This window comes from Rhinopithecus roxellana, chromosome 21 (genome assembly GCF_007565055.1).
Source record: "Rhinopithecus roxellana isolate Shanxi Qingling chromosome 21, ASM756505v1, whole genome shotgun sequence".
In the NCBI taxonomy this organism is placed as follows: Eukaryota; Metazoa; Chordata; class Mammalia; order Primates; family Cercopithecidae; genus Rhinopithecus; species Rhinopithecus roxellana.
The window spans coordinates 80,681,699-80,703,613 of NC_044569.1; the positions used below are offsets into that span (position 1 = coordinate 80,681,699).

Genomic DNA, 21,915 nt, shown 5'->3' on the forward strand with positions numbered 1-21,915 from the left:
CTAAAATCATGATTTTCATAGCCCAAAACTTTTATATTGTATTATACACTAATTTTTTCATGCATGTAGGTCATATTTTCCCAAATGGTCATAGGTAGTGAGGACCTTACTCTAATACTTCTTTGCATAAAGCAGAAGCAGTATATACAGCAAGTCACAAATGAAAATATAATTTAAGGCTGGGTGCGGTGGCTCAAGCCTGCAATCCCAGCACTTTGGGAGGCCGAGATGGGCGGATCACGAGGTCAGGAGTTCGAGACCATCCTGGCTAACACGGTGAAACCCTGCCTCTACTAAAAAATACAAAAAAAGCTAGCCGGGCGAGGTGGCTGGCGCCTGTAGTCCCAGCTACTTGGGAGGCTGAGGCAGGAGATTGGCGTAAACCTGGGAGGCGGAACTTGCAGTGAGCTGAGATCCGGCCACTGCACTCCAGCCCGGGCAACAGAGTGAGACTCCGTCTCAAAAAAAAAAAAAAAAAAAAGAAAATATAATTTAAAAAATCAATGAAAGAAGGGAAAACATTGTGTTTTTGTGGATATTTTATTTTTGTTATAGTAAGAGTATAGCCAAGAAGTAATGTCAGACTAGTTTGAGGAAAAAACACTACTAAGAATAGAAAGGATTCCCAGATAATGAGTATCCTTTTCATAGTAGTGGTATATATACTCATTTTCATGTAAACTGTTTCTGTCATAATAAAACATTGAATTCTCATCAAATCAAAATTTAAAAATCTGTCTTTGTTGACCATTAAGAAAAACTAATCTGTTACTGTACTAACTGTGTCAATTTAAACTCTTTGAATAATGTCAAATTAAGAGCTCTTACAATGTGATTACTACGAATTAATCAAGAGCTGGTTATAGTACCTCCCCTCAACCCCATTCCATGTTTTATGCTGCTACACCAATGTCACATAAGCATGGCCATCTATAAAATCTTTCCTTGGATAAAGCACAGTAGATTCTATTTTGAAAATCCCTGTTTCTTTACTTAAGCCAAAGAGAGAACATTTACTGAGCTTCCAAGCCCCTGATTCAGAGTGTTCACTGTTGATGGCACATTTCAGGATTCTTCCTCAGTGGTTATCCATGCAATTAAACTAAACAGAACAATGAATTACATTGAGTATATCATTTGATTGTATACATCTCATTTCTATGCTCCCTTCTAGTACAAATTAACATGCCAACATCCTACTGCACTGATAGCCACACAACTACTCCAGGCTGAAACTGCCAAGGCAGGCACCTGACCGAAGGGCCGTCAAACAAGTCAAACACATAGCCAATGCGGCCAAACCAGAAAAGTGAATTAGGCCAAGGGATTTCATCTCTTGGAATTTGAACTAACACTTTCTTCTCAAGGTGTGGGCCAATGACCACATCAAAACGACCAGTGAATTTAGAAATACAGAATCAGAGACTTTACCCCAGAACTACTAAATCAGAATCTGCATTTTAACCAGACTCCCAGAAGATTCGTTTGCATGGTAAAATTTGAAAAGCTGAAACTACTAACATGGTTAGTAGCTGTAGCAGAAGTAAAAGTGGTAGGGGAGCGCTGGGCTAGAGAAGTTACAGGGGTCCATGTTGAATACAAAACTCTTTCAATACTTCCAATTTGATGAGTATTCTATTCTCTCATTGATTACCAAAGAGTATATGCCTATATCTCTTTTCCTCTGTCCCTTCCTCCTCCCCTTCCTTTCTTCCATACTTCTATTGAGGAATTTATTTAGAATCTCTTGAGCCAAATTCATCAGAGAAAGCCAAAGCAGGGAGACATGTAGAAACATAAAAGATAAGGGAACTGTGTGGGGTCTACCTTACACAGTCTTGGTGTACAGTTATTCTTTCAGTATAATTATTAACCATGCCCTCCTTTGGCTCTCAAATATATCCTGGTTTGGACAATAAACTATATAATGTCTCAGTATGAAACTCAGTGAGGTTTCTTTATGGCCTAGTTGTTCTGCACATTCTAGTCTTGGGTCCTTAAATCACTGTCTCCCTTATTGGGACACATCATTCTTACAAAAATTGACACCCTTGTGCCCTAATTGTTTGAAGTAGCTCACACACATAAAAATTTTACTATTTAATTAGTAGATACTATGTGCCATTAAAGAGTAATTAAAAATTATATTTTGGTACTAATTTATCAATCCTCAAAGCAAGCCCAGGTTATCTAATGTCACAGGGGCATATCCTGGGCTTCTGACTGAATGGTTTTCTCCAGATGGTCTATGTGCCAAAGCACACTTAACACTCAGGGGCAGCTGACTCCATAATCTGTGGCATTTTCTCTCCACCGTGTGCCTTTCCAGGCTATGAGCTTATGTCTCCCAATTCTCTGATGATACTGCGAACACTTGCCATGGGAGGAAACCATGCCATACATGAACATCTCTGAGGGCGTAGAAAGTTTCTGTTTATTGGATACTATGCTCTATATCTCTAGTTTTCTGATGAAATGTTTAGATGCTTTATAGTGTGGATTGAGCATTATTCTCTAGATAATACAAAGTCAAGAGGTGAGATTTTTAAAATTCTATTCAAATAATTTTTCCTTAAAGTACTATTTTATACAACCAATACAATATAATAACCAATTTTCAATAATAAATATAGTGACAAATACTAAAATAAACTAATAAATTAAACTGGGAAAAACTTCCACAACTTTTCACACACAAATCACTTCAACTGTTACTTACAAATGTTATTAAGTAATGTGAAATGTACTATAATTCAGTGATTCTATGCTTCAGAAAATAAACTGTTTCTTCATTTATATAAGAAGTCCTATCTTAAAGTCAAAGTAAAGTACTGATCTAAATAAAATTCCATTTTGATTATATTTTTGGGCTTTTAGAAAAATGAGCAGTGCCAATTATATTTGATATTCTAAATAATTTTCAAAAGCCATGTTAACCTCTACTCCTTTTTAAAGAATACATGCAAGGAAATTGCATCCTAAGACACAGCATAACTAGGTTAAATATTCAAAGAATCATGAATTCAAATTCTCTTATTTCTTTTGCTTATATTTTCTTCTGGCCTAATCTTCGCCACATATCTAGGGCTCAAGAGATTCTAAGTAAATTCCTCAATAGAAGGATGGAAGAAAGGAAGGAAAGGAGGAAGGAACAAAGGAAAAGGGATATAGGAATATACTGTTTGGTAATCAAAGAGAATATCATACTCTTCAAACATTGGAATATTGAAATAGCTTTGTATTTGTTGATTGGAGACACATTTATTAATGGATACAAAATTACAGCTAGATAGGAGAAATAAGTTCTAGTTTTCTATACCACTCTAGGATGACTGCAGTTAATAATAATGTATAGTTTCAAATAGCTAGAAGGAGCATATTGAATGTTCTCAACACCAAGAAATAATAAATGCTTTAGATAACGGATATACTAATTACTTTGATCTATTCTACATGTACTATATATGGAAAAAATCACTGTGTACCTCATAAGTGTGATTATTGTCAATTAAAAATAAAATTTTAAAAGATGATTATTTACTCAATTGCTTAAATTGACAGTTTGTCAGATATAAAAATCAAAATATGTAAAAAACAATAAAAGATTAAGGTTGACAATAGGGAGAACAAGTCATGCTGGGGGGAGGGAGGGAGAGGAGAGATGAATGGGTAAAGAGGTGGCAGGATAGGGGATCACAAGGGGGTAGAATGGATGAGAAAATAAAAGGGGGGGTGTGGAGAGAGGAGAAGAGTCGTTCAGGAAGGGCACTTATCTCAGTTTGAATACCAAAATCACTGGGGAGTTGTTATTTGATTAATATCTGGGTGTCTCCCAGGACTCAAGCTCTGAGAGAGCAGGCTAGGTCTGTTTTTGTTCTCTGTTGTATCTAGCGCCTACTGCAGTGCTTCTCAAACTCTCCGTGATGAAGAGTCCAGTCTTGTGTTTCTAATTTATCATGGATAAGCAGTTTGTAAAACAAAATAAAACAAAACAAAAGCAACAACTTTGAACATGAAATGTAAAGAAAAGACATGCAAAATCCAAGCCCATTTATTATTAGATTCAACAGATATATCACTGCTTGTTTCCAAGTCCCATACATATCTTGCCATAGATAAGTAACTGAGTTTTGAGGACCAGCAATAAGCCACTAATTTCTTGTTGATTTGGTAGACCCTCATAAAAAATTTGTAGAGGAGCTTCAAGATGGTTGCCTAGAGGCATTTTATACTTGCCTCCTTCACTAAGAAGAACCAAGATAGTGAGTAGATATTTTATATTATCCAAGAGAAAATGCTAAAATTCAATACGAAAGTGACAGCAACTACCTAAAGGAGAAGGAAGAAAGGCATCTGCTCACCTGAAATCAACTAGGTGCCAGATACCAAGAGAGACTCCTCAATACAAGGAAAGAGTAAGTGAGAAACCTTCAACAGTCCACATTTCCACCATGGACTGTGGCAATCTGAGCCACAGGAAAGCCCTTTGACTCTTCATAGGTCCTGAAACCAACAAAGGGAGCTGCTGGGAGATCTTACAATGGCACTGCCCCAGAGAGAGGGCTCACACTGGGTCCCAAAAACACCCGGAGATCTAAGGGGCTCCAACAAGCTACCACTTTAGAGCGCCAGTGGCAACACATTGCACTCTTCCGCTTTCCAGTGGTGCTGCAGCTGAGGTGCTCGACAAGCCCTGGCTCTTGCCTCTGGGACTTAGGTGTGAGCAACCACCAAACATTACTGTGTCTAAGGGGAAAGCACACAGAAAGTGCAAGCAAGAAGCTAGCTACGACAGCAGGACTTAGGTATGAATTCTACTAAAGCTTGGGTGCAAGTGGTGTGCACATTCCCCAGCCACCAGGCTCGGCTGCTGCCACTGAAGGTAGCACCACCCTATCCAGTGGCAGGACTGCAGCATAACCACTGCTGCCCACAACCTAAGCATTATGATGGTGGCCTGGGGATCACCCCACCCCTGCCTACCATGCTGACACTCACACACACCATCAGGAGGCCAGAAGATGAGCTCATCTGGCCCAGTGTTGCCCAACTTTTCCCATCCCAGAGCACAGAGTCTGGAGGCAAAGAGATTGCTTAGCCCAGTCCACCACCAATGCACATGAACACTTCTCCTGCTACCCACCAGCTACCACCACAGTTGGCATCTATCTGCACATAGCACCTGTGAGTGTTGAGACCGGCCCACTTAGCTCATCACAGTCCCACTGCCAATATAAGCACTCACCATGTGGGACCCAGATAGTTGTCCTATTACCTTCACCCTTGCCATGCTAGCTGCCCAGGGACCTGAGAACCCACCCACCTGGCCCACTGCTATCTACCAGAATTGGAGTAAGCCACCTGGAGGCTCAAGAATCGGTTTACCTGAACCAACTAACACCAGGATGCACCCCTCTGGGACCCAAGGACAGGCATCTCAGCCCATTGCTGCCACCACGGGGCCTAAAGACTGGCCTTCCTGGCATTCTAGCCCACAGAAAAACTTCATCACAGCCTCTAATAGCAATCGCACCCTAAGCCACTAGGAAAATCACAGATACTACTGATGATGTTTACAGCCAAAGAAGTTTTACAAAAACTACACTACTGCACACATCTAAAATCCAAGCCAAAGTGCCCTACTCAACCAACACCATAGGTACATATTCAGGAAAAAGTCCTCCATGATGAAAGCAAATTCAGAAATTTGGAAGAAATGACTATATAGTAGATGCAGAGATACCAATGTAAGGGCACAGGAAACATGCAAAAGGAAAAACGTATGACACCTTTAAAGGGACATAATATTTTTCCAGCAATAGATCCCAATCAGAAAGAAATTCATGAAATCCCAGAATAAGAAATTAAATTATTGCTTCTAAAGAACCTCAGTGAGTTACAATAGAAATCTGAAAAACAATACAAAGAAATCAGAAAAAGCAATTCAGGACTTGAATGAAAATTTAACAGATAGATATTACTTTAAAATACCAGAAGTTTTAGAACTGAATAATTATTTGAATAAAATAAAAAATACATTTGAAAGCTTCAGCAATAAACTAGATCAAGCAGAAGAAAAAAATCCCAGAACTTGAAGACAGGTCTTTTGAAATAACCTTGTCAGAAAAAAATAAAGAGAATAAAAAGAATGAGCAAAGTTTTTGTGACATATGATAAACCCATAAAACAATCAAATATTAAAATTATGGGAGTCCCACAAGGCAAAGAGAAAATTAAAGCATTCAATAACTTATTAAATAGAATAATAAATGAAAACTCCCCAATTTAGGAAGAGATTTAGACATTCAGATAGAGGAGGTTCTGAGATCCCCAAACAGATAAAATGCAACAAGATCTTCATGGCACATCATAATCAAACTATCTTAAGTCAAAGATAGAGAATTCTAAACACAGCAAGAGAAAAGCATGTGGTCACCTATAAAGGAACACTCCATTACACTAATGGATTTCTCAGCAGAAATCCATTATGGGCCAGGAAAGAATAGGATGACATATTCAAAGTGCTAAAATGAAAAAAAAAAAATCACAAAGTATACTATACCCAGCAAAATTATCCCTCATTAATGAAGGAGAAATAAAATTTTCCCCAGACAATTGAAAGCAAAGGAAATTCATTAGCACTAGACTCTCCCTACAAGAAATGCTCAAGGCAGTCCCCAACCCAGTAGTGAAAGGACAGCATTTACCATCATGAAAACACATAGTAACTAATAATCACTGGTAAAGCAAAGACACAAATGAGGAAAAAGTAAGGGAATAAAGAATATACTAAACCAGAAAATAACAGTATGACAGGAAAAAAATCTCACACATCAGTAACAAGCTTGAACGTAAATGAATTAAATTCTCATCCTAAAAGACATAGACTTGCAGAGTGAATTTTTAAAATAATCCAACTACAAACTGCCCACAAAAAATAAACTTTACCTGTAAAGATTCATTATAGAATGAAAGTACAGGGATGGAAAAAGATATTCCACACAAGAAAACCAAAAGTGAAGCCAGACACGGTGGCTCAGGCCTGTAATCCCAGCACTTTGGGAGGCCAAGCCGGGTGGATCACTTGAGGCCAGGAGTTCGAGACCAGCCTGGCCAACAAGGCAAAACCCTCTCTCTACTAAAATTACAAAAATCAGCTGGGCGTAGTGGTGCACACCTGTAGTCCCAGCTACTCAGGAGGCTGGGGCATGAGAATCACTTGAATTTCAGGAAGTGGAGGTCGTAGTGAGCAGAGATTATGCCACTGTACTCCAGCCTGTGCCACAGAGTAAGACCCTGCCGCACCACCCCCCCCAAAAAAAGCAACAACAGTCCCAAAGTGAGCAGGAATAGCTATATTTATATCACATAAAATGTACTTAAAGTCAAAAACACTAAAAAGGAAAAAAAAAAGGACAAAGAAGGTCATTTTATAATGATAAAATGATAAAACAGCTAAAGGATATAAACATTCTAAATATATATGCACCTGACACTGGAGCACCCGGATTCATTAAAGCAAATATTACTAGATCTAAAGATGTCTAAATATGGCAATAGATTCTAAAGCAAGAATAGCGGGAGACTTCAACACCCTACTCTAAGCATTACACAGATCATCTAGACAGATCTACAAAGAAACATTAAACTACACATTAGACCAAGGAAACTTAACAGACATTTAATATAACATTTTATTCAACAACTGCAGAATACGTCCTATTCTCAACACGTAGAATATTCTCCAGGAGCTACTATATGTTAGGCCACAAAGCAAGTCTAAAAATATTTGAAAGATTACAAATTATAACAAGTATTTCTCTGACCATAATGGAATAAAACTAAAAATCAACACCAAGTTAAACTTTGGAAACTCATAAATACTTGTAAATTAAACAGTATGCTCCTGAACGACCACTGGGTTATAAAGAAATTAAGTTGGAAATTAAAAAATTTTTTGAAACAAATGAAAATGGGAACATAATATACCAAAACTCATGGTATATAGCAAAAACAGTACTAAGAGGGAATATTATAGCAATAAATGCCTACATTTAAAAAGTAGAAAGATTTCAAATGAACAATCTAATGATGATCCCCAAGGGACTGGAAAAGCAAGAATAAACTAAACCCAAAAATAGCAAAAGGAAAAAAAATAATGTTTAGAGCAGAACTAAATGAAATAGAGACTAACAAACAATATAAAAAACAATAAAACCAAATGTTAGCTCTTAAAAAATAACCAAAACTAATAAATTATTAGACTAACCAAGAAAAGAAGATAGAAGACTCAAGTTTTAAACAAATCAGAAATGAAAATGGAGACATTACAACTGATACCACAGAGATACAAAAGATCATCAGACACTGTTATGAACAACTATATGCTAACAAACCAAAAACCTTATAGGAAATGGATAATTTTCTGGAAACATACATCCTACTAAAATTGAATCAGAAACAAAGAGAAAACCTGAACAGATCAGTAATGAGTAGTGAGGTTGAATCAGTAATGAAAATCTTCCAACAAAGCAAAGACCAGGACCAGATAAATTCACTGATGAATTCTACCAAAGATATAAAGAAGAAATAATACTAATCCTCAAGCTATTCCAAAAAAATCAAAGAGAAGGAAATTCTCCCTAACTCATTCCATAAGGCCAATATTACCCTGATACCAAAACCAGACAAAGATTTGACAAATAGTGAAACTACAGGCCAATATTCATGATGAACAGAGATACAAAAATCCCCATCAAAATACTAATCAACAGAATGTAACAGCACATCAAAAAGATAATAAACCATGAGCAGGTGAGATTTATATTAGGGATGCAAGGGTGGTTTCATGTACCAAATCAATAAAAAGAAAATGCATCACATCAACAGAATGAAGGGAAAAAAACAAAAGATGCAGAAAAGGCGTTTGATAAAATTCAGCCTCACTTCATAGTAAAAGCCCTCAACAAATTAGGCACAGAAGGACCATACCTCAACATAATAAAAGTTGTATACAACAAACCCTCAGTTAACATCATACTGACTGGGAAAGGTTGAAAGCTTTCTCCTTAAGATATGAAACAAGACAAGGATGCTCACTTTCATCATTCCTATTCAACATATTTCTGGACGTTCTAGCCAAGGCAATCAGGCTATAGCAATAAATAAATGGCATCAGCCTGGCACAGTGTCTCACGTCTGTAACCCCAGCACTTTGGGAGGCTGAGGTGGGTGGATCACTTGAGGTTAGGAGTTCAAGACTAGCCTGGCTAATATGGTGAATCTCCGTCTCTACTAAAAATACAAAAATTTGCAGGGCGTGGTGGCAAACACCTATAATCCCAGCTACTCAGGATTATAGAAGGATAAGGCAGGAGAATTGCTTGAACCTGAGAGGTGGAGGTTGCAGTTAGCCAAGATTGTGCCACTGTACTCCTGCCTGGGCAACAGAGTGAGACTCGATCTTAAAAAATAAATAAATAAATAAATAAATAGCATCAAAATTGCAAAAACAAAAAGTAAAACTGTCTCTCTTTGCAGATGACATATCTAGCAAAACCAAAGATTCTACCAAAAAACGATTATATCTAATAACCAAATTTAGTAAAGCTGCAGAGTACAAAATGAACATACCAAAATCAGTAGCATTTCTGTACATCATAGTGAAATAGCTGAAAATGAAATCAAGAAGGCAATTCCACTTACAATAGCTACAAAATATCCCAAGAAATAAACTTAACCAAGGAAGTGAAAGGTCTCTACAAGGAAAACTGCAAAACACTGATTAAAATAACACAGGAGGACACAAATAGAAATATATCCATGCTCCGCCGGGCGCGGTGGCTCAAGCCTGTAATCCCAGCACTTTGGGAGGCCGAGACGGGCGGATCACGAGGTCAGGAGATCGAGACCATCCTGGCTAACACGGTGAAACCCCGTCTCTACTAAAAAACACAAAAAACTAGCTGGGCGAGGTGGCGGGCGCCTGTAGTCCCAGCTACTCGGGAGGCTGAGGCAGGAGAATGGCGTAAGCCTGGGAGGCGGAGCTTGCAGTGAGCTGAGATCCGGCCACTGCACTCCAGCCTGAGCGACACAGCCAGACTCCGTCTCAAAAAAAAAAAAAAAAAAAAAAAAAAAAAAGAAATATATCCATGCTCATGAAATGGAAGAATTAATACTGTTAAGTGACCATACTACTCAAAGCAACATACAGATTCAACACAATCCCTATCAAAGTACCAATGTCATTTTTCACAGAAATAAAAAAACTTAAAGTTCATATAGAACCAAAAATGAGAAGAATAGCCAAAGTAATCCTGAGTAAAAAGAACAAAGCTGGAGGTATCATACTATGTGACTTCAAATTATATTACAGAGCAATAGTAACCAATACAGCATGGTATTGTTATTACAATAAACACATAGACTAATGGAACAGAGTAGGGAACCCCAAAATAAATCCTCATATTTACACCCAGCTAATTTTGACAAAGAAACCAAGAATATATACTAGGGAAAGACACCCTCTTCAATACATGTACAGGGAAATTTAAATACTCATATGCAGAAGAATGAAACTGTATCCATCTCACCATATATAAAAATCAACTCAAGATGGACTAAAGACTTAAACTTACCCCAAATTATAAAACTACTAAAAGAAAACTACTATAAGGAAAACATTTCAGGACTGGTCTAGGCAAATACTTCACAGCTAAGACTTCAATAGCATAGAAACTAAAACAAAAAGACAAATAATATTATATTAAACTAAAAAGCACTACACAGTAAAGGAAACAAACTACAAAGTGAAGAAACAACCTGTTAAATGGGGAAGAATACGCACAAACTGTTCATCCAACAGGGGACTAATTCCCAAAATACACAAAGAACTCTAACAACTCAACAATATAAAACCAAATAATGTCTTAAAAATTCGGCAAAGGACATAAACAGACAATTCCCACAAGAAGACATACAAATGGTTAACAGGTATATGAAAAAATGCTTAACATCAGTAATGATCAGGGAAATGCAAATCAAAACCACAATGAGAGATCATCTTAGCCCAGTTAGAATGGCTATCACAGAAAATAAAATGTAAGAGATGTTGGCAAGGATGTGGAGAAAAGCAAACACTTATACGCTGTTGGTATGAATGTAAATTAGTACAAGCACTATGAAAAACAGCATGGAGATTTCTCAAAAAACTAAAAATAGAACTACCATATGATCCAGGAATCCTACTACTCGATGTCCATCCAAAGGAAATCAGTATATCGACAGGATACCTACACTAGCATGTTTATTGTGCAAAAATATGGAATCAGCTTAAGTGTCCATCAATAAACAAATGAAAGAAAATATGGTATATATACATAATAGAATATGATTTGGCCATAACAAAGATTGAAATCATGTCATTTGCAGTGACATGGGTGGAACTGGAGGACATTATGTTAAGTCAAAGAACCCAGGTATAATAAGATAAATACCACATGTTCTCACTCATATATAGGTGCTAAAAAATTTGATATCATGGTGATAGAGAACAGAATGATAGATACCAGAGGCGGGTAAGTGTGTTAGAATGAGTAGGGAAAATGAAGAGAGGTAGATGAATGGGTATAAACTTACAGTTTAGATAGAAAAATAAGTTCTAAGGTTTGATAACAGGCTAAAGTGACTACGATTAGCAACAGTGTACTGTATATTTCAAAATAACTAGATCAGAGAACTTGAAATGTTATCCCTTTTCAAGGTGATGAAATGATAAATAGTCAAGGTGATGGGTGCCCCCAATAAGCAGGTTTGATCATTATACATTCTATGCATGTAAAAAATACTTACATGTATCACATAAGTATGTAAAGTATTATGTATCATAAAAGAAACAAAATGTAAAATGTACAAACAACATATAAATCAGAACATTAAAATCACAGCTATATATTATAGTTATATCATGTCTTATTCTGGAATTTGGTCAATTTTGGATATTCTTTTCCCTCATCTTATTGTCACACAATAACAAGGTAGAGAATATGTCACCTAATTTTAAGCATTTACGCTGGGGACAAAAGACAGGTTTATTACTAAGGGTTCCATATTCAGTAGCATAATAGAATGAGACACAATTCTTTTGACAACCAGATCACTACTTTTGCTCATAGGTCTGGGTGGTTTTTTTTTTCCCCCTGCAAATTCCACATGCAGCATTAATTAGCAAGCTGAAAGCACTTTCATTTTCACTTTTGGCTAGCAGACTTCAATGAATCTCTAATTTACACATTTCAGCTCTGCAGACATTTGCAGAGCAATATTTTAAGAGCAAGTCTTTATTTGGCTTAGCCTCCATTTCTGTATAAAGTTAAGATGTGCATTTACTCGTCATTTCAGCAAATCCTTGCCACAATTAATGAATGGTTCCAAAAAAATAAGTGTGTGGTCAATCCCATCCCACTTTTCTTTAGCCTGTAAATTGTTAGTTCTTTTGTAGTAACAGCTGAACACAACGAAAACATCAGCAAAACATTGGCAAAATGTTCTTTCCAACAACTGATTCAAAATCATGATAAAAATGAAAAACATATACAGACGGTTCCTGACTTACAATGGTTCAACTTAGCAATTTTTTGACTTTACGATGGTGTGAAAGCAAGACACATTCAGTTGAAACCGTACTTTGAGCACCCATACAACCATTCTGTTTTTCACTTTCAGCTCAGCATTCAATAAATTACATGAGATACTCAACATTTTATTATAAACAAGCTTTATGTTAGATAATTCCATCTAACTGTAGGCTAATGTAAGTATTCTGCGCATGTTTAAGGTAGGCTAGGCTAAGATACGGTGTTAAGTACCTTGGGCATATCAAATCCATTTTGACTTAGAATATTTTCAATTTACAATAGATTTGTTGAGATGCAATCACATTGAAAGTTGAGAAGCATCTGTGTCCAAAATTTTGGTGACTATATTTTTAAATAAAAACTATTGATTGCTCTATTTATCTCTCTTGTTTGGAAAGGTACATGCCAAACTGTTAATGGAGATTATTGCTGGGGGCACAGTAGACTGGGAGTGAAGAACAGGGGACCCTTCCTTTTTCTTTATACATTTTGGTACTTTTTGGAATTTTTTCATGACTATATGCTTCACGTGAATATGTAATATTTTATTAATCTTATATTGGTGATGGAAGCTATTTTGAGGATAAAGCTATTTTGAGGTGATTGAAGCCATTTTCCTGAGGAAAAATGCTTCAATCATGAATATGTATTTTTTAAATAAATGTACATTTATTAATATACTTTATTAATCCATTGAACTTTGAAATAAAACAACATGCGAGGCAGGGGTTCTTAGCCCATTAGTACGTGGGTGAGCAAACCACTGTAGAGGGTGAGGTCTGAGATATGAACAGAGATAGTGTGTTAAACCAAACTCTGTGTACTTTCCACTTTCCTATGCTGCAGAGCAACGAAAAATGAGTCAATTTTATCATTTAATGGAATCTCCTTGTGTTTCCAACTTAGGTATCATGGAGGATAAACAACGAAAAGAACCATGTGAGATGGATAAACAACGAAAAGAACCATGTGAGATATGCTCTGGTGACAATGATACAGCCTAGAATTCAGGGCAATCCCATGTGAAAATTGTTCATATAAACTTGGTCAGAAATATATTTTGTATTTGTGTCCTTTTATTGTAAAATTAGTAAAAGATCTATTTGTTCTCCAAAATATTAGAAATGGGTGCAGAGAACATTTAAGTTGGCAAGGAACACTCCAGATAATTTTGTCTGATAATCAGAACTATTCTAGGATGAAAAAACATCATGAAAAAATATGCCAGATTATAAATCGAGTTTTCTATTGCAGGTCCAATAACACATATTTTGCTTTCAATTACTATTTCCTCTGAACCCAAATATTTAAAATAAGAGAGTTACTAGTAATGTTAGTCCCAGCATTGTTACTTTTCTTGAGATGATAAAAACTATGACATAAATTTTAAGATAGGATGAGCCACTAAGAAAATCAAGTCTTGAGGTCAAAAAGAAGCAAGGCTAAAGTAAAAGGTTAAAATTCTCAGCTTAAGAGAAGAACTTGGGAACAATGCGGTGAGCAGTTGTAACAAAAATTAAGTGAAAAAAATCACATTCTTGGGCCTTTTCCCCCCATTCCCTACTGTGAAGAATGGCAAACAGAGGAAAGAACTAAAGGCAAAGAAAATCCTTAATATCCTCTATGTGGCAGATGTTAAAGGAAGCACATGTCTCTTTCCTGATATGGGAAATAGTTATCCATGGGGACCTTATTAGCGAAAGTGGGGAAAAAAAAAAAAACCCCACTTCGTTATCACCCTTACATTTCTTACATGCTTAAAGCAATTTCTAAGAAGTGAATTCACATTTGCAGCATTCTTTAATAAAGCCGTGGCCTCTGGGATTTTCTAAATTTCTAAACTTCTTTCAAAGCATTAGAAATGCATTATAGAATTTCAGTTTTTTTCTTCCTTTTTAAGTTTTAATGTTTTCGTAGTTGGAGTGACCGATATTAGACAAAGTTGGAAGTTACAGACAGTATCAATCAAAGATAATTTCTTATTCTACTTTTAAAATACACCCTGGGTTTGTTCTACAAATCATATTTAGCCATATTATAATGTTGATTATTGTTCTTAGTATTTATTATACAGGGCTACAGTTTATAATGCTATAGATAGATTTTACTAAAGGTATGGGATATAATTTATTCTATCACAAAATAATAATCTTTAAACAGTTTTCTGTTGCATGAAGTTATGCATGTGATTTACAAAAATACAGGTTCAAGCAGCAATATAAAATTATACATAGGCATGAAGTCAGGAGCAAAAAATGAAGACTTTTTCTATAAATACAAAGTTTTGAATATATTTTAGTAAATTCTGATGTTTGGGCTCAGATATTGATCTCATTGACTCTTTTTAAGAGCTGACTATACACTTTTCCTTACTCTAATTTTCATACACTTCTCTGCAACCCATTCAATCAAATCTTTGAATAAGGCTACATACACAAAAAGGCAAGCTCCCTAGCCAGTAATGATGGCTCACTCTCCCAGACGAAAAACTCTGAAGACATCCCTCCCACCAAACCCCTTTCTATCTGCAAGTAAAGAATTAAACTGTGCCAGGAAACATGATGGTATTTTCTAAAGTTGAGAGGAATATGTTCACGATTCCTATCCCAATTATGAATCCCAGTGGATTCACATGAATGATCAAATGTTGAAAAGTTGTCTGTTGATCTTTAATCATATTCCAAAATTTTAAGTAAAGGGTAGGAGAGGTAGAATGTATATTCATAGAGTAAATGCTTCTGAAATACCAATCAAAGATGGAAGAAAGGCAAGAAAAAGAAATGTGACCAGTAATTGAAACTGAAATTGGAGATAAGTGATAGTGAGTGGATGCTTTCAGTTATTAAGCATCCAGTGCAGCAAGTTCCTTTATATTAGTTATTTCCTTTAATTCCCCAAACAATTCCATGAACTAGTTATCTCTATATTACAAATAAGAGAAATCTCATGTGCTAAAGTCTTCCCAGACTATCATTGCCAACTTGTCCTCACATTCTCCTTTCTGCCAGCACTATATCTTGCACTAATCTTCATCATGACATTTCTCACACTTGGGAAACAGGTTGAATCACATTGTGGTTGAGACCATGAGTCTGCAGCCAGAAAAACATATAATCAGAACTCAGTCCTGTCATTCACAACCTGTGTGGTTTGGATGTAATTTCTCTGAGCCTTAGTTTCCTTACAGGGAGAACAGGAGCAGCTGTAGGATTTACATTACAGCACACGAGTTTCAAATAAATGAGTTCATGTCTAAAGAGTAGCTAGCCCAGTACCTCGTCCACATCAAGGAAGGTAGTATGATCTTTGAAGGGAGAGAAAGCCTCTGATTTTCTTCATGTACTTACAGTGTGCTTTGGCAAAAGTAGGTCCATAGTAGGGGTTTATTAAATGCTCATTGAATGAATGACAAATAAATGAATTAATGTATGTATGCAAATATGTATGCATGCATGTATAGATGGACGAATGGATAATCTTTTGCATCCTATGATAGTAGTTTCCCTATTAAAGCTCCAATCATCTTTATAATTTTCCTCTTCCTAGAATAGGATGAGTTTTTGTGAGATAACAGACTATGACCAATAATCTGCTTATTTTTACAGAGATCAAAGTTATACATAGGTACCCAAGAAAAAACAATAAAAACCATTTTTTCTTTACCTTTTCTTGTAGGATACAAGAATGACTCTCTACAATGCATCTTAAGAAATGACAATGTGAGGTGCAGAATGAGCTGGAATCAGCCCCTGTTTATTAGTTATGTAACTTTAAAAATATTCCTCAATCTTTCTTAGTATCAATTTCCTCACTCATAAATCTGGGACATAATAGCAATTGTATGTACCTTACAGTATTGTGACAGTTCAATGAGATAATGTAAATTAAAAGGTGCATAGCGTAAGGGTTAAAGGATAAGTTTTCTTGGAAGCAGGGAGGCAGTTGCCTCTTCATCATACCCTCTTCAGCGTGTTTTCCTCTTTAGGGTGTCTTCTCAAAAACATATAGGCCTGAATAAAAGGCCCAAACTTTTGACTTTCCAATTCAAGACTGGGGACTTCTGACCATTAAAACTATAAATGTATACCTCCAGAATTAGCTTAGGGGTCTCTCTCACGGGATAAATAAAAAGAATTGCATCCATATCTATCAAGAAGATACAGAAGTTGTGACTGCTCATTCTTCTCACTTTACTGTGTATGTGTATGAAATTCTGTTCAGACTTCATAGTCACTTTTATGTCACTTAATATACTCCATAAAATATTGTGTTATCTCTCTTTCTTTTAAATAGGTACAGAGGGATCTTTTGTTAGAATTGTTTTATTTCTCCATCAATTAAAAACTATAAAGTACCAAACAACTGTTAATTGTTAAGGTTGTTATTGTAATTATTATAATTATGATCATTTCAGGACCACAATGATATAAAATTATAGCAATTATCTATATGAAAAGAAAATAAAAACTTTTATCTTTAACTAATTGGATAATTACTACAAAATGCTTTTCCCAAAACTCAGCTATATACTTTTTCCTTTGCCTCAAATTTATTTTTACCATATATTAATGCCAAAAGCAAAATATAAAAGTTCCCAAATTAAAAGTTATTAAATTTTAGAACTGTCAGACTCCAGTAATAAAAGACAATTTTTTTGTTATACTAGGAGTTTGTATACTTTAAATGAAAAATACATGACAAGTTTTCATATACTCTAAATGCTATATACCAGCATGAAAGAGGAAACAACGTATATAAACACCAGCATTACAGAGGAAACAACATATAGAGTAGTCCAATGAATGTTAAAGATGCTTTGAAATTTTATGCAATAATGTAATCTAAAACAGACATTTGTAAATGATCTACATTATGTATAAGTTAGCTATTATAATTAAATGCAATATATGCTTTTAAAGACTTAAAGATCAAACTTAAGATGTCCAAAATCAAATTCGTTCCTGCCTCCCATTACCACCACTACCCTCTTCAAAAACTCTCTCTTTCTGTTGACTTTCCTACGTCTATAATGGCACCCATGCATTTTCAGTCTTGAAGGTTCTTTCTTTAATGCTACCCAGTCGTGGGTCAAGTCTACCTTCTGTGCTTACTTTACCACACTGCCCACTACAAAATAATACAATTTTCTATTGGTCATGCTCACCAGACTGTTTTTATGAAATCTTGAACATCAGCATTTTGCTCTGTCCTTCTTATCATCTATCTTTTCATCTGTTATTTGGATGAAGCCAAATGAATTACCTTTCATTTTGTATTAAATTTTTTTGAGACAGTCTCACTCTGTTGACCAGGCTGATCTTGAACTCCTGGCCTCAAGTGATCCTTCTGCAACAGACTCCCAAAGTGCTGGGCTAACCAACATGAGTCACTGCTTGCCATGAGCCTAGCCTGCCAAATAAATCTTGGTTGAATAAATTAATAAATGAAATTCCATAGATTATATGCCTATGATTTCTTTTCCATTTATTTTCTACTTTTAATTTCCAGTATTTCTATGCTAGTTTAGGTTCTTAGTCCTAACCGCCTTCCCCAACTATTACCCTTACTCAACATTTGAAGAATAAATACATCTTAGCAGAGCACTGCTTCTACTTTTCATTCCTGGTTCACAAATGCCCATTGATCCCTATCTGCCCTCGAAAGTATATATCATCAAAAGAACATATCCAAGTCTGATATTCTTTTCTTTCTACAACCTAATTTCAACAATTGCTCTGGCTATCTTCCCCACACACCACGTTATCAATTTGCTTACATGCAACTTTAAGAAAACAAATCAATTTAGCATCTTACATAATTTTCCTGAGACATATGAAGTCAAACTTACAGCATATGGAGACAAAATTTTCATGGCAGCATAAATCCCAAAATTTAAGAAAGAAAGGAGAAATTGTTGCTATTTAACCGTTTTCTAAAGTGGCCCTTCTAGCTTAACAATGTAGCATAGTATTGAATCAAATATGGTCAAATCAAACATTAATTTGATTTTTAAAAGCTAATACAAAACATGTTCATATTACAGTATTACCTCTTGTGCTGAATAATATTTTTTTCAATATATTTTAAAATACACACATCAACCATCAATCACAATTGGCAGTTTTAGAAACTATCCTTAGTTTATTTAACAGACCATTATACCATTATGAAAATACATATTAATGCTTTATGTGTTGGCTTGTTGAGTGTTCCCTAGCTGAGGTTTCTGTTGTAAATTTCCTGCCCATTCCTTCCTCTTGCCCTTTTCTGTACTCTGGTTTCCCATGGAAAAATTCAGACCATTTCCATATCACCTACCAATCCCAGAGCTTTCAGAAGACCTTGGTGACCTGAAGATTTTTACTCTTAAAATGACTCCTGGACTTTCCAAATGCGATTCCAAACTCTGAGACCAGTTCAGAATAGATTAAGTTCTTTCCCAGATTCCTGAAGCATTGCCTTTCAATAGAGAATCTGACTATGGAGGATGACCTAGTCCTCACCAAGCAATACCTTAGGAGAGCAGGAGGGGCCAAACAAAAATTTGCCTAAGAGAGATTACGAATCCGTGCCAGTCTTCAGGTGACTAGCCATTTGTGTCTAGGTCAGCCACCACTATATTTTCAAAAGACATAAGCACGGATGACAGGGAATGGAGAATTCTAAGAAACATAAAATTTTATTTTAACTGATTAGCAATACTTATTGTAAAACTTTGGTTAAGGTAATAAATTGGCTAAGTCCCTGAATGTTTTTAAAATTTATTATTTAATTATCATATATATATATACACACACACACACACACATACTTTACTCTGTTTTCTCAATAAATGGTGCCCATTTTTTCTTAGCTATTCTTTTTCTTTACTAGTCCTATTTTGTTAATTCTGCTCCCTGCATCATGCAGCGACCCTCTAAGTTTCACTCTTCCTAAAATAAAGTCATTGGTTTCTCTCCTTTCTACCTAAAGTCTATGAAGGGAGATAAACTACTTTTGTTTGTTCTCTGGGGAGGACAAAAGGAACACAATTACCTCTTTCCTTTTGTAATTTTAAGGGTCCTGTCCTGAACTACTAACAGAAATCGCCAAAAAGACGTTGTTGGAATAATTTATGATCATTCATTGAGAGGGACTCCCTGACTTCCTGCTTTGTCTCCATTTTCTTAAGAGTACCAGGTTCTGCATAGTTACAACCTAAATGCTATTAAGCAAAGTATGACCTTTCTGGTTTTGTGTTTACTTCCTAACATATGAAGATAATAATTTCATCTAACATTTTAATATACCTGTTCAACTCTAGGACCTATGGTCTCTTCTAGCATTAAGTTTCAGGGAAAAGAAGTGCATGTGGTATCTGTGCTCTGTTTTTGCAGCAACACCCAAGTCTCTCTATTCTGAGAAATTAAAACAGCACACTTCAATTGGCAATTAAATATTTTTATGATAATAGCTATATTTAGCATAGACTGTAATGTTATTTGTAGTGTGTAGTACATTACTAGCAGGATTTTACACAGGGGAAAAAAATCCCAGTTTCTAAATATATGTTACCAACGCGTAGACATGATGGAAACAATTAAAAAACATCATGTATCATGGATGTAGCCTGATACAGTTTTCATCATGAATTATTTTAAATACAAAATACAAAATAAATACATTCAGGGGAATACACACTGATAGTCATAAACACAAGGGTTATATATTAATATAATATGTAAAATCTACATAGTTTGGAAAAATTCTGTTCAATTTTGTATGTGGATTAAAGTGTCTTTTGAGGTAATTAAGTTTTTGAAAGACTAGATAGCTACACAATAGATACTAATATCAAAATTTTAAATCCATAACAAGGTTTCTAGCTTCTAAGCTAAAAATCATATGCCTCATAAAAATTATGGAAGGAATTGTGTAAGTACAAACCAAAGGCGAAAAGAAAATAAACAAACCCATATAGACACAGACATTCCCCCAGAACAAAATCCATTTGAGGCAATCAACAAAAACTCCTGAAAGGTATACACATTGCACATGCCTTATGCTGAAAAGTTGAAGTACCAGCACCAGACAGAATAGCTATATTAATTGCTCTTTCCTCAAAAATGCCTTTTCATCATGTTATAATGACCTAAAAAACCACACCACTTGCATACTTCTAAATGGATTTTTAAAATATATATGCATAATTGAAAAAGGACATTTACAAACCTAAAATGAAATTTCATCACTTTTGGTGTTGAAGAAATACAACTTGCTTACACATACAGATTTTTCCGTGAATATTTTTTCTCTCTCTTTATGGAATTTTAGGTTTAAATGCACAACAATCTAGGGTAAATACATTAAATGCCAAAAGCATATAATACATTCTTTTTGCTTATCTGATTTTACCATGCTCCTGAGATTTTAGATGGATATTTCAAAACTACCTAAAATTTTTCCTCAAGTTTCTGATCTGGTCAAACCTTATAACAACTGAACTAGGAAAACATTGGCATTTATCAGTCTCCTCCTGTCATTCTACTGCTTCGTGGGACAGTCTTTAACAAGACTTAGACAAACCTCATTCATCAATATTCTACTCTGGAGGAGCTGACACTTACTGTGAATTCTGCTCTTCAACTTAAATACCAATGTCTGTGGCAGGCCAATTCTATCATTGCAGATCCAGTATCCCTCAGGCGAGGTCCAACCTTTCTCTCGAAGTGCACCCAGGGATTAGTCTGACTTCCCCTAAATTCTCTCCTCTGCACAGTAAGAGCTAATCTTTCCTGTATGAAGCAGGAGATGGTGTTGCTATGACAACGGAGCACATTCTAGCAGTGGGACTACTGAGATGAGCCTTCAAAGACTCAGGGAAACATGCACTCAGTCTTCCTCCGGGGCTATGGGCTCCTTCCTTGAGGATTTAATCTCCCAACAAGTTTTCTGTCAGACTGGGTTGTTGATTATCTGTGCATTTTGCTACAGGGAGATCACTGGTTAAGAACATGGCTGGAAGATCACAGTTATTTAATAAAAGTGCCATTTTCAGTTTTAATAATTTTTCAGTTTGAATACTCTGTGTAGCTTTGTTAAAACACTATCCCCATTTAAATTAAAAGCATTTTGCTTACTTTTAGATTTTTAAAAATGATTATAATGAGTTGGGAATGGCACTGTCAAGGAGAAGCTTTACCTTTTTTTTGTTTGTATATCATCACCATTGTATCAACTTGAAGGTTACATACAGACACACACACACACACACACACACACACACACACACACACATCCA

General features: G+C 35.7%; 1 protein-coding gene across 5 annotated transcripts in view; it reads right to left on the reverse strand.

Moving 5' to 3' along the window:
- NOL4 (nucleolar protein 4) overlaps positions 1-21,915 on the reverse strand; it is a 276,911-nt gene that overhangs the window by 194,699 nt on the left and 60,297 nt on the right. For 2 of the 5 annotated variants that reach the window (XM_030925931.1, XM_010380524.2), the window contains exon 1: positions 21,242-21,415. The exons of the other annotated variants lie outside the window; for them this stretch is intronic. The gene's annotated coding sequence lies outside the window, so the exon portion shown is untranslated. Of the gene's footprint in view, positions 1-21,241; positions 21,416-21,915 lie in introns of those variants that run through there. 5 annotated transcript variants of the gene reach the window in all.